Raw genomic sequence first — 14,235 nt, 5'->3', positions numbered from 1 at the left:
CGGGAGTAGTTTCAACGTTTCAAAGATGGTGATTTCGATGTGGAAGACAAACATGGTGGTGGAAGAGAAAAAAAACCTTCAAATATGAACAACTAGAAGCATTGCTTGATGAAGATTCGTGCCAAACCCAAGAATAGCCTGCCGAATCGTTGGAAGTGAGTCAGCAAGCCATTTCAAAACGTCTCAAGGTCCTGGGCATGATTCAGAAAGAAGGAAACTGGGTGCCGTACGAGTTGAAACCGAGGGACATCGAGCCCCGTCTATTTGTATGTGAGCAACTGCTTCATAGACAAAATCGTAAGTGGTTTTTACATCGAATCAAAACCGGTGATGAAAAGTGAGTTCGATACGATAATCCTAAACGCAGATAATCATGGGGAAAACCCGGGCATGCTACTTCGTCGAAGGCAAAACCGAATATTCACGACGCCAAGGTTATGATTTGTATTTGGTGGGATCAGCTCTAAAAGAAAAGCGGCCACAATATCAAGAGCGACATGACAGAATCATCCTCCAAAACGACAATGCTCGGCCTCACCACACACGCCGTATTCCCCAGGCCTGGTCGATCAACATTTTCAATCCTTCGAAGAGTTGGAAAAATGGATTACTTCATGGATAGCGTCAAAAGAGGACTCCTTTTTTCGAGCCGGGATCCGAAAATTGCCGACGAACAATACTTTGAAAAATACATCTGTAAGCACTTTTTAGCAAAAAAACTTTTAATTTGAAAAAAAAACGGCGGAAAACTTTGCTTCCGCCGGTTTTTTCCAAAATTAAAAGCACACCAAAAAATTTACCATATATTTCGATGTTCCAGAAGCAGCGCAATTATCTACAAAGAAAAGAAAGCACACTAACGAACTATGCCGAAGTTGCACAAATGCCGAAAAAATAGTGCATCTAGCAACATTTCTGAATCATCAAATGGAAAAGAGCAACTAAATATAACAACAATATCGTACTAAAGAGTAATTTTAATGCTAGTACATTTTTGGCAACACTGCTTTTGACAGATCACACGTGAATCGTGTCTTGTGTCATTGTTATTGTAGCTTATTTAGCTTGGTCTATAACCTAATCATCAATCGTCGTTTGGTCTATAATTAAATCATGAATGGGCGCTGATAATGTTGGAGGTAGATCCACTTTTTATCGAAAAATTTTGTTCAGCGACAAAGCTCATTTCTGGTTGAATGGATACGCCAATAAGTAGAAATTATCGCATCTGAAATTGAGACCAATCAGAAGCATTGCAAGAGCTACCAATGCATTCCAAATTACCCTTCAACTAGCTAATATAACAAAAGTGTTCAAAATAGCAAAATCTTGTAACAATACCACACTTAAAATAAGTGATATTCAAATACCATCAATTCCATACACATCAGTATAACTAGAATTAAGCAAAAATACACAAAAAATAAAATATAAAAAAAAACAAATACATCAAAATTTAGGGAGCGGGTCATTTCACCGAAAGCCATTTCGCCGAAAGTCGTTTCGCCGAATGCCATTTCATCGAAAGTCGTTTCGCCGAAAGGGTCATTTCGCCGAAAGGGTCATGTCACATAACCGTAGCCAAGATGGCACGGCGGCACAAAGCCGACGCGCCGCCGGAAGCGGTGGTCTCTTGCATACAAACCTGTAACTGCCTCGTTTGCCCGGTCTACTCAAAGCTAGGTTTCTTTGCTTTAGTTAGGTTTTGCCTGGTAGATCGTTCTAAGGTTCATGAATCAATCTTTATTCAAGAGTACAAGAATCAACTTTCATACAATTGTAGGTCAACAAAACGAGCGTTAACGTTATCATCTTTCATTTGTCTTTATGTTAAATTAATTCCAATTACGATTTTTAGACGGTTTCAGGATTCGGCGAAATGACTCTTTCGGTGAAATGTCATTCGGCGAAATGGCTTTTGGTGAAATGACCCTGATCTAAAATTTACAAATATACTATAAATAGAATAAAATACAAAATTTTCAAAATATTTATTTTTTCAATTATATAGGTTTTAACCTTAAGGTCATTCAGAACTAAAAACAACGGAAAAAACTGTTTAATCCACCTAGTGCTGTGATATTACTCATATTTTCATAAATATGATTACAAATATTAAAAAAAACTTTTCAAGGAATCTAGAATAAAAACAAGAATGAAAACAGTTCCATTTTCTGATTTTTCGATCACTATTTCCGGTACTTCCGGAACCGGGAACAGGAAACCGATATTTCCGTTCGTTTGACTAACAACTGAAATAAATTTCAATTTGTTTTTGTCGTTTTTGAGCCAAATTTAGATCAATGTTTCCATATTGTGAATTGTCACTCTAAATGATTTTGTAATTCCGAAACTGGAAGTCGGATTCGGCTTATTCAATATTCAATAGTAATCAATGATACCGTAAAACCTTCCAATTGTAAAAAAGTTTGTGAGAACCGGTATGGTCGAAATCGGTTCGTTTGGGCAGCAACTAATATGACCCACAAATTGGAACTGTGTTGAGCCATAGAAGAATGTTTTCTGTTTTTCTTTTGCATCGTAGCTCTGAATGACGGTTAGTAATTTTAAACACACTTAACCCAGCATCTCTGGAACTGGGAGTCGGATGTGAATCGAATTCAATAGCAGCCTCGGTTCAAAATTCGGGTTTCACGGTGATTGCATAGCCTTTCTATATACATACCAAAAAAAATTAAATTTTACAGGTGACCTTATTTATCAAATGACAGAGAATATCGTTTGTAATAACTCAATGTTAGATTAGCATGAATTTTGCCGGTTTCGATTGTACCTTGCATTCTTCTCGCAGGTGCGACTGTGTGCATTTAATTGCCCTCTTTACCAGCCAAGCAGATATGAGCTTCTATGGCTCAAACGATTAACAGGCGTACATTGTGATGCAACGATTCTCGGTTCAAGTCGCGACGGTCGCTGCCAGAATATCATCAGTGTATTTTTTTCATTTCATGTCATGGAATTTAAGACACAATATTGAATATTCCGACGGTCTATTTATGTGCATCTAGTAAGATGTAAAATTACAGGATTTTTTCGAAGTGTGTAGTAAATTTCAGAAATAAAAAATAAACTAGCAAAAACTGCAAAATTGACAAGCAAAGCCTTGGTATTACATTCCTGTAGTGGAATTTGACAGACTTCGCAGCCGATTCAGAGTGTACAGAACCATTGCACAGTGGGGAAAAATGGACCAAAAAACGCGACGATTTTTTTGGAGGCATGATACAGCTGACCACAAAGCAATTTTTTGGTGTAAAATGGTCAGTAAAATCGATTTCATGTATTTAGCAGGACCGCACGAAACGCTATCATGTTCATTTTACCCCAAGTACCCTTTTTTTACTGCATTGTATTCAAGCTTAACTATATAACATTAAATCGAAGAGCTTGCAGAAGAGCGAATAGAATGTTTCCGATGTAAAAAAAAAGTCTAACACATCGATTGCATGTTTACCCCATTTCTTTTCTAGTTATAATATTCAGTTGAAATATGATCTACAATCCAAAAGCAGATCCAATGCAATCTATCAATATTGGTTCATAATACGTGCAAAACATCTGTGATCCAATTAAACACAATGGGAATGACAGTACTAGCCTGTTTAACCCGTTTTACCCCACTTTATTTCATAAGTCGTATTTCTGGTTGAACTTTCTTTCGCATACCGAAAGCAAGCTGATTGCGGTTGATGAAAATCGATTGATATTACGAAGAAATATTGATATTACGATTGATATTACGAAGAATACAAATGAATTCAATGATCGCACGAAGCTTGTTATATCGTTTTACCCCAATTTATCCTTTAACTGAGTCTTAAGATTTTGCTCCCCATTGAATTCATTGGTAATCCAATTATCTTTCTTCGTAATATCAATCGATTTTCATCAACCGCAATCAGCTTGCTTTCGGTATGTGAAAGAAAGTTTAACCAGGAATACGACTTATGAATTGAATTGGGGTAAAACGGGTTAAACAGGCTAGTACTGTCGTTCTCATTGTGTTTAATTGGATCATAGATGTTTTGCCCGTAATATGAACCAATATTGGTAGGCCATATTGGATCTGCTGCGGGATTGTAAATCTGAATTCAACATAAAATTATATTTGTCAGAAAATTGGGGTAAAACGATGTAGCACGAAGCATGCGATCATGAACACTATCTGTAAAATATTATTTGAGGTTATATGCGAAACATAGAACTGTCTTGTTTAACCAAAATTGGTCCAAACACCGATCAGTAGAACTTTTTTTTCTGTAAATTCACGGAAAAAGATGACTGGGGAATACAGTTGTTTGCGGCCAATCTTATTAAAAACAATCCATTTGTCTAACTTACGAGCATGTCAGGAATACCTTCCGATTGGTTGAATTGAATTTTTCCCTGAGTTTCACAGTTAGTTTTCAAAGTAAAGTCAGAAAAAAGAGGAATTGGAGCTAAACGGGCATGATAGTGAATTTTGCGGATCTTCTAACTATCATAAATCAATTCGACAGAAAAATTTGCATAAGAAATAGTAATTTTGAAAATATTTGCTCATGTTTTTATCAAATTATTGAGCAAAGTCGCGTTTTTGATCGTTTTTTCCCCACTGTGCATTGCATGGCTGGTGCTACAATCCTACTGACACTACGAATCCTTCCAGGTCGGGGCTCGAACAAAATTGACAAAAAATGGTAAAAAAAAATTCTAGAACTATAAACTATTGATATCCACTCGCTAAGCGTGGGAGGAAAGTATCTATAATTCCTCAAAAAAATCATGAAAAATAGTCAAATATTATTCATATTAGCTCGAATGATATATAACATTATGGGCCGTCGAGACTCTGTTCGTAAATCGGGGTTTTCAGCAATTCAACTACCTTTCTATAGGGAAAAAACAAACCAAATTACCAGAAATCTGAAAAATATTCAAAAACACTAAACTAATTAATGTCCTTGGACGGGTTGATCGATTGGTAGCAGCTTGCAAAAAAAAACAAAAGTTAATCAAATTGATTCCTAAAATAGTACCGGTTGCATTTTTCAAACAGTGTTTACCTACGTCGAAAAAAGCCAATTGGCGTACGGTTCAAACCAATCCAAACAACATTTTTCATCGATCCGGTAGGTTGGCTCAACTTTTCTAACCCAATTATGCCAGGCACAATATTGTTCATGCCAAACTAGCATCCGAAAAGCTTTAACTTTCAACCTAATTAATTAAAGCAGCGGCGGACGCTGGCGTTCAAAATTGCATTACCCTAACAAAACCTTCGGCCCGGCTGGGAAAGTTCCCAAAATGGTTCACTCGCTTTCACTGTGACAATTTTCCCCAGCCACTATCTCTATCAATTGACCGGCGAGCTTCAAAGGGCTGGAAAACATAATTTTCCTTCCGGTTCCGGGTCGCACCCATCCGACCATGGTTGGCCGAAAATTGAACTGAAATTAGGCGGGTATCCATTTACCGATTACAGGGGTTGGCTGCCCCATCGGATCGCAAATATTGGATTCAGTTCGCACTCACCGAGCCCGTACGGAATTCGATCCGTGCCGCGCTAATGGCGCTTTAACATGCACCAGCTCTTCCAAATATTAGTGTCGGTTTTCCGATAATGTCAACCTTTTAGTGAAAACCCGTTGGAAGTGATACAAAAAAAAACAGAGCTGTGAACATCCGTACGAAGGATGCACATTTAGCCGGCAGGACGGAACGGGGAGCCGGAGCTAACCTAATTGAACCCTTTTCGATGGGGATGAAAAACGGCTTATAGCCTTCATAAAACCGTTCGTTCATTCGCTCGGAAATGGCCCGTTCAACTGGGTTGCATGGTTGTATGCTTGAATGGAAATTCCATTCCACTCCTTTGCCCTTTACCCTACCTTTAGAAGAACGATGTGTCAGTTTTGGTGGTGATGGCTAATCGCATGAGTGCTGATCAGTTTACTCGATTTGAAATCATACCATCTAAAGCCGAAAAATTGTTTACCAAGCTTTTCGATCCTGATCGGAACGTGCCGGAATACCAAAAAGACAAAACCCCCATTAGTTGGAATCATTGTACCACATTTAAAGGATTTATCGGACGAGAATGTGTGCACTGTTGATGGGAAACCGAGAACGGTGTAACGTTCTGGGAAGGTTTCATTTGTTTACTGCGGCTGAAATTTCGGATTTCTATGATTAGGTCTAATCAGGCTGATAATCGGTACCTTAGCCTTAACTTTGCTTATATTTATAGAATCACGTGCTTTCGCCGCTTCGAATCTGATATGTCAAAGCCAGTGAGCCGTCCTAGTGTCTGAGATTTTTAGCAGACAAGACGAGACACTGCTCACTGTTAATAAAAAAACTCGATTATATATAATTGAAAATAGGTGGTGCGTGGCAAAATTACAAAGCAATAGATGGAATAATATTAGGGATTGAAACAAAATTAATCTGATCACACTTCTTTCCTTGAATTTCTAGCTTGCACTCCTATACAGAAAACCAGGCCCGTGCGCAGGAATCATCCATGGGGGGGGTTTCAAGGGGAGAGGGGGGTGTCCAAAAGGCGAAAAGGGGCCTCACCCACTATATTGACAATGTAAAACGAATTCTGACAGGCTCGTGCGCAGAAATCATTAAAGAGGGGGGGGTCTCTTATTTGCACTTTAATATAATAAGTACTCCATTGTTCATGAAACTTAATTTTAAAAAAATTCTTCATAGGGGGGGTTAAAACCCCCAAAACCCCCCCCTGCGCACGGGCCTGCAGAAAACAAACAAGTGTCTCACATCAAAACATTATCAATCCGGGTTAAGCGATTTAATTGACATTTAATGGCACGATCAATTTAAAATGCAAAATTTTCCAACAAATTAATGTCGCAGCGCTATTGTGCATTTTATACTTGATTAAACTCCCGCGGGAAAATTATTTGCAAAGTCCGTTTCCCTCAGTGCACATATTCGAATTAGCTCTGTATATGAAAACCAATGATACAACATTTGCAGATTCATTATCTAAATTTACAGATTTCTAATGAACGCTGCAGCTGCATTTCATTGACAGGCAGTGTATTTTATTCACAAATGTTAAATGAACATTTTTGAAACTTCCTACACTTGACTTTCAGTTTTGCAAGCTAAAAACAAATTTTTTTCACTGTCATTGAAGCAATTTGAATGCACAAACTATTTAAAATCTGCTTAAGAATTGATTCTGGCATCGCTGATGTGAACGACATGTGGTTTTCGTACTTTCGTACTAATATTAGTGTGCGCAAAAAAAATTCTGTCAAAATTTTAAGCGCTAGAGTCTAAAAATTCATAGCACACGCAATAATATTTCATTGAAACTTCAATAATCAATGATTATCAGTGTGCAGAGCGATTGTAGAGTGTTTAACAATCCAAGTAGTCATCGTTCTGTTCCGCAAAAAATAAGGTTTTTTTTCAAATGTGTTGATGTTTTTGAAGGGTGGCCGCTTTATACTTTTTTCACTAGAACATCTAAACATTTATACAAACAGAATTAAATTTGCAAAGAAAAAAAGTGTTAAATTCTCTGATAATTAATTATTTACTGCTACTGTAACATGATCTCATTGCAATTTAAAAGGGACACGTTACGCACTACGTAACTTTATATTATTTGATTTAGGCTTTCTAAAAAGTGCATGGGGCATTCCACGCAAAATCAGCCACCCAAAATTGTAAAATAAGAGAATATCACCATAGCATAAATAAAGAGTTGGGTTTATTATATCGTAGTTTAATTTATTGCTTTGATTGCTTTAATTATCAGAATAGTAAAATATATAGTTAGTTATGGTATTCCACAAAATGATTTCGTGTACGTGTTTAGCACAAGTGGACGTTACACATAAGACATTTATTATGTGTTCTATTTTCTGTACGTCATTTTGCACAAACTTTTTTAGTGCAATAAAAATTGACAGTTTTTTATTCGTTCAGAAACATTTAGTAAAAAAAATAACATCGAAAGTATTTCCCTTGAGCGTTAAGCGGTTAACTTTGCGACACATGTCGCGCCACTTATCGAATCCTAACATTGACAGTTTATTTCCAGTAACGTTGCAGTCAAAATCGCGGTGTGAAAATGAATTCAAAAATCAAAAACATTCGTTGCGTCGAGTTTCTTCTTCCCTTCTGAGAAATTCGTTTTTTTGCACACCCACAATAGCAAAAATGTTGTGTTGTACTAACATATTTCGTGTTGCACATCTTATGGTCATGAAAGGGTTAAGCTCGTATCCGAGTGAGTTGCACTGCGGCACGCTCCGCGCGTGCGAGTCGTGATTGAAAACTTTACTGCTCCGAAAGTATTAATTTTTCCACTCTGAAACCTTACCAAGATTGAGTTAACCCCTTCACGACCATAAGATGTACAGGACGAAATATGTCAGTACAACACAATATTTTAGCTATTATGGGTGTGAAGTGTAAAAAATCGAATTTCGCAATAAGGGAAGAAGAAACAGAAGAAGTTTCCTATAATTTCACGAGAAATATTTTTTCCTATGATCCTCAGAAATAAAATTGGTTTATTATATCGTAATTTAATTTATTGCTTTATTTGCTTCAATTATCAGAATTGTAAAATAAATAGTTAGTTATGGTATCTACGAAATGGTTTATGTGTAAAAATATCAAAATCAAGTCCCAGAAAGTCGATTTTTCCAAAAAAAATTTTTTTTTCAGATAACACTAAATCTCGACGTTTCATGCAATATTAAGATTTTTGGCATCAAAAAAAATTTTCGATTTCGGACATTTTATGCACTCCCTCCTATGGTGCTTTTTCAAGATCGTTAAAGTTTTACCCATGTCCGATTTAGCTCAAATTTTGCATGAGGACTTTTTTCGAGATGCTTAAACTTCTGAACAATAGCGCTTTACGAAATTAGAGGTGATCCCAAAATATTGGCATTCTTATATATATATATATATATATATATATATATATATATATATATATATATATATATATATATATATATATATATATATATATATATATATATATATATATATATATATATATATATATATATATATATATAAGAGCGATAAAAATCAACGTGTTTTGTCAGTTACGTCACTTATACCATTATATCTCCGGAACCAAAAGTCACAGCCATTTGGTCTTCGAACTTGATCAATAGTCCGATAGTAGCTTTCAAACGAGCATAAATTTGTTAAAGTCGATTCAGCCATCTCTGAGAAAATTGAGCGCGTATAAATATCTTCGAAAAGTGCACACACACATACACCCACACAGACATTTTCCGATCTCGTCGAACTGAGTCGAATGGTATATAACACTATGGGTCTCCGAGGCTCCGTTTAAAAGTCGGGTTTTCCAGCAATTCTAATACCTTTCTATAGAGAGAGGCAAAAAGTAGGCCCAATTTTAAATTTTTTATTTGTTCATTAATTTTAATCTTTTTTCATTAAATTAACTTTAAATGTTGTTTCATGGAATCACTAATTTGAAAGCTAAGGAAAATACGCACATTTTACATTTTTGACGAATTGTTGTATCTTTATTGAATTTTACAGCATAGGCTGGTGAAAATGGCTCTTTTTTGTAAACGCGAATCATAAAAAAATCATATCTCGAAAATACCACGTTCTATGTTGGAATGAAAAGATGTCGAATATTTTCGATTTTTTTGCCGAAAAAAATATTTCGATGAAAAAAAAATTTTGGATGGCTGATTTTGCGTAGAATGCCCCATATGTATGTGTGTTTTGGTGTGCGACCCTGTTTCATATTAGTAGTTGAAGTTAATGTATAAAGACTGTCCCCGAAAGTATGGACGCACTTTGATTTCGCTGTAAATAATTCACATGTGTTAGATATTCAAATTTTATTCGATATACTGATAATATTAGACTACAACCACAGAATATTATTCTCAACATTTGTTACTTAGCCATTGTAGACTAGCTGGCGCACCTTCTTGCGAACGTTCCTCATTAAATTTTTACAGACTTTTTGGCGACAAGTTTTGACACTTTTTTCCAATCTTTTTCGAACTGTTGAATGGTTTCGGCTGCCGAGACATGTTTCCTAAGATGTGCCTTCGTTAATGCCCAAAATTCCTCAATTGGTCGAAGTTGTGGGCAATTTGGTGGATTCATGTCGTTTGGGACGAAAGTGACATTTTTGGTAGTATACCATTCTACCGTTGATTTCGAGTAGTGGCAAGAAGCAAGATCTAGGCAGACGGCAACAGGATCCTTGTGGCTTCGAATCATGGGTAGAAGTCGTTTTTGTAAACATTCCTTGATGTATATTTCGCTGTTCATTGAAGCAGTGGTGATGAAGGGTTTCGAAATCTAATTGCAGCTACAAATTGCTTGCCAGACCATAGCTTTCTTACCAAATTCGACTTTAATCGATGTCTCGGACTGGTTTAACACTCCCCAGCATCCCCAGCAAGCTGTCTTAGTTTTATTTATTCGACCAGTTCTTCTGTTTAATTTAAAACTAGTCTACGAAGCCGTTCTATTTTTTGTATATTTGAAACACGAGTAAAACACTGCTGGGGCAGCCATTTTTGCTGGTTATAAAATTCAGATTTAAATTTTGTAACTGACATAAATTATGCATCTAGAACTAGAATACTACTGAATATGCCCTTAAGGTGACCATGGAAGCGAGCCACAAATGGCAGCCAAGAAACAACCTACCCTCCCACTCCACCTTCCGCTATTTTGCCCTGCTCTAGATGTAAACAAACCATGAAACCCATTTTTCCTATCAACTCTGAAGAATGATTTGTGCAAAACTTTTTCGGACCTTCATTAGAAGGTTTCTTCTTAGAATGTTATTATTTTTCACTCACCTCAAGATTTCAACTGCTGTTTATAGCTCTGTGTCATAAGTAAGCTTCATGAAACATTTTAGAGTTGTTCTTCACCGGTAAACTTATCCTCTGATCTAAACATTTTATTATAAAACCTTTGAATAACTCACAGTTCTGGTTTTGAAAATTTTCCAAAAATCCACGATAAAAAGTTTGCCGGCCTGCTTTAGTATTGGTAATACCACCCTTTTATATTGGCAGTGATGCCATACATAATTAGAGAAAAAAGCTTGCAATGCACCAAAACTGACATTATTTACAATTAGTCGCACATTGATATAGTTAAAATTACGGATCAAAACTACTTTCGTACGTCACCATCTAAAATTTCAATATTTTTTTTAAACTATAACATTTCCCTTATTTCCATTTCAAACATTGATTCCCATCCAAGTTATCCGCAACCCTGTTGTCTTATTTACCGTCGCTATGGAATGAAAAAAGTAAACAAACAGCTAAAGGATTGCAATCTTTTCAAAATGCCTCACCCATCTAAGAAGAGGTAAGCAGCGCTTATTCGAGAAAATCAATAGAAAAATAGATGGAATACGTTGTTAGAGTGTGTTTTGGGCAGTGAGTGCCGGTTCAAAACAATACCACGGAATTTAGAAACTTTACAGGATCCAATAATTTGGTATCAATAGGGAAAGTTCTAAAATATTTTCGTCAATCTATGAAATTATATCATCAAATTTGCATGAGAAATCTTTTCAGAGCAAATAGCCGATTTGTCATCAAGCCCTCTCGTTAAGTGCCACTTGACTGTTCTGTGGGTGAGGTTGCTTTCCTATCCGAAATCGATAAAAACTTTACGTCTGCTTAGCGGTTCAAATTGAACTGCCGAGTTTAGCACTAAGCAGTTCAATTTGAACTGCTCTGCACTGATGAGTCAAAGACGAAACGTAAAACTAATAAAATCGATGATGTTGTCGACAAAATTGAAAATGTAGAATTTGTTGGTTTGTATTTTTTAAATATGGGAGCTTCATATTCAAAGATTAAAAATAATATAAAAAGCCAATGCAACAGAGTTTGTTTTGATTTTGTGTTACTATATTTAATCCATCAATGTAACAGCTTCCTTTTCACTTTGTAATGTAAGAAAAATGCCAAGAACCAAGCGAGGGCAAATAGTAAACTATCTTCTTTGGCACAATCTATATGTTCTTTTGGTCGCATGATTGCAATTTGTTAACTTCAGAATGAGCATGAGGATGAGATAAGTCCACTCTGTTCTGCTAGGTGATTTAGTTTCAATGTTTACATTTTGTTCTTGCACCTGTATTCCTTTCAGCGCACAAATATTATTTCATTCCTCTCTACTCACAAATACTATTACTATATGAAAAAGTATTGTTTCACCAATACTTTTACATTTATTTTCCTTGGCTTCTGTCCACGGTCACCGTAAGGGAAGAAAGTTGTTGAAATAAACATTCTAATCGTAGTAGGCTTTGCACATTTTTTATTGTGATCAAATCACTAGGTATATTTTTGGGAATGAGTTCACCAAAAGGAGTTCTCTCTTTGTACAAAATAGACGATTTTCTGGAATATCAGCTGTTTTTACCTTGGTTCGAATTTACCATCACTTTTGTATACATATTAAATTTTTGCAACTTGTTCAGTGTTAGAAACTGATTATGGAAGTTTCAGTTTACAAAACGCCAATCAATGTCAATGTTATAAAAGCACACTTAAATTTCAACCAAACAAAATTTCAAAGATTATGAACCCTAACTCCCACAGATAAAAGCATTTAACTAAGATAACTTCTTGTTTTCTTTTACTTCCAGGTAAGACCATTAATCACAGGCGCGAATCTGTAGAGTAAGTCATTGGCAAAGATACGACAAGACACAACATCATCGAAGCCATTAACCAACCTGCCACCAACACAATCGGCAATAACTCACCGGTATGAAATATAGAACCACCCATTAACGCTCAGCTCCACGTTCATTAGCGTGTTTTCGATTAATAATTCACTTTTCCTCCCTTCCAACGCCTCGATGGTTTGCGGGTTCCAATCAGTAACAGCAAAAGTGATTCCGGAACCCGTCGTGTGATCATCAGGCAACAGCATATACTCATTCTATTTTTGAGGAAATCTGGTTACAGGATACAACACCGTCGAAAGGCAACATCATCATTTTGTTGGTTTTTTTTTTCCTTTACAACCGAAGCCAATCGTACCCATAAGAACTCAATTGAATGTTCCGAATGTTGGAGCCTCCGCTTTCCTCGGGGACGACATGGCAGGATATGTTTTTATTTATTTATTTATCTCAAAAAAGGCTACACCGAATAGCGCTCTCGGATGTGTTGACAGTTCCTTGAAGTACCGTGCCTTCAGCTCGCCTGGTTTATGTTCATGTCTTGCGTTAGGAAGGATTTCCAATAAATAAATTAAAATAAATTGAGCTCACACTTACGAACAGACAGGCGGCTGAACGAGAGGCGATGAAAAATCCCGACCACCCGCTAGGTGCCGTGTGTTTGTGATGTCTCGTATATGATGATCGATCAGCCAAGGAAATGGAGGATGGGGTTCATATTTACAGGTAGCGTTTCCAACGGCGGGGATGAAGAGTGACTGATGTCGCACATGAATCTCTAGTGAAGGTAGCCCATATTGAATCACATGATACGCATCATAAGAAGGAAGACAGGCAAGTGAACTGACTCACTCGATTACGTTGTCATCGGTAGATTGCGAGAAAATTGCCGTTGTAGCGAATTGATTGCTTTTCTTTTCATCGATTATTCTGATCGTGCAGTATGTGGAATGTGTAAATAATGACGAACGGCTCCATAGACTGGCTTATTTGATAACAATTATAAAACTGAAAAGTTTATTTGATACAGAGAGTTTAACTTCATCTTACTCGACATAGAACTCCAAACATTAAGGGCACATATAACACAAAGAAACATAAAGGGCAGGTATAACACAAAGAACACATATGACTGCATTGCTGTGAAACGCTGGGTTGGATATTGGCCTTTCACATTCACTTCACTTACATGTCACTTCACTTGATTTTACCTATTACCAGTATCACGCATAGTGAAGTGATCATTGTAGTGGAAAGTGGAAACTCATTGGCCCTTATTACGGGTATCACTACACGGTGAAAACCAAGTGAAGTGATTGTGACCCTTATTGTCGGTATCACTTCACGGTGAAAATCGAGTAAAGTGAATTTAGGTCCTTAGCACGGAAGTCGCTTCGAAGACAAAAGTAATTATTTGGATGAACTTGATGTCATTATGAGTATCACGCCACCAACATTTCGTTGAAAAAATGAGTTTTTTCCACTACAGTGATCACTTCGCTATG

General features: G+C 36.6%; 1 protein-coding gene across 6 annotated transcripts in view; it reads left to right on the top strand.

Moving 5' to 3' along the window:
- The window catches only part of LOC131438639 (matrix metalloproteinase-2), a 604,535-nt gene that overhangs the window by 416,660 nt on the left and 173,640 nt on the right, over window positions 1-14,235 (top strand). Inside the window, exon 3 of one of the 6 annotated variants that reach the window (XM_058608787.1) lies at window positions 12,689-12,810. The exons of the other annotated variants lie outside the window; for them this stretch is intronic. The gene's annotated coding sequence lies outside the window, so the exon portion shown is untranslated. The remainder of the gene's footprint in view (window positions 1-12,688; window positions 12,811-14,235) is intronic. 6 annotated transcript variants of the gene reach the window in all.

This window comes from Malaya genurostris, chromosome 3 (assembly GCF_030247185.1).
Source record: "Malaya genurostris strain Urasoe2022 chromosome 3, Malgen_1.1, whole genome shotgun sequence".
In the NCBI taxonomy this organism is placed as follows: domain Eukaryota; kingdom Metazoa; phylum Arthropoda; class Insecta; order Diptera; family Culicidae; genus Malaya; species Malaya genurostris.
This window is presented reverse-complemented; position numbering and strand designations above follow the sequence as displayed.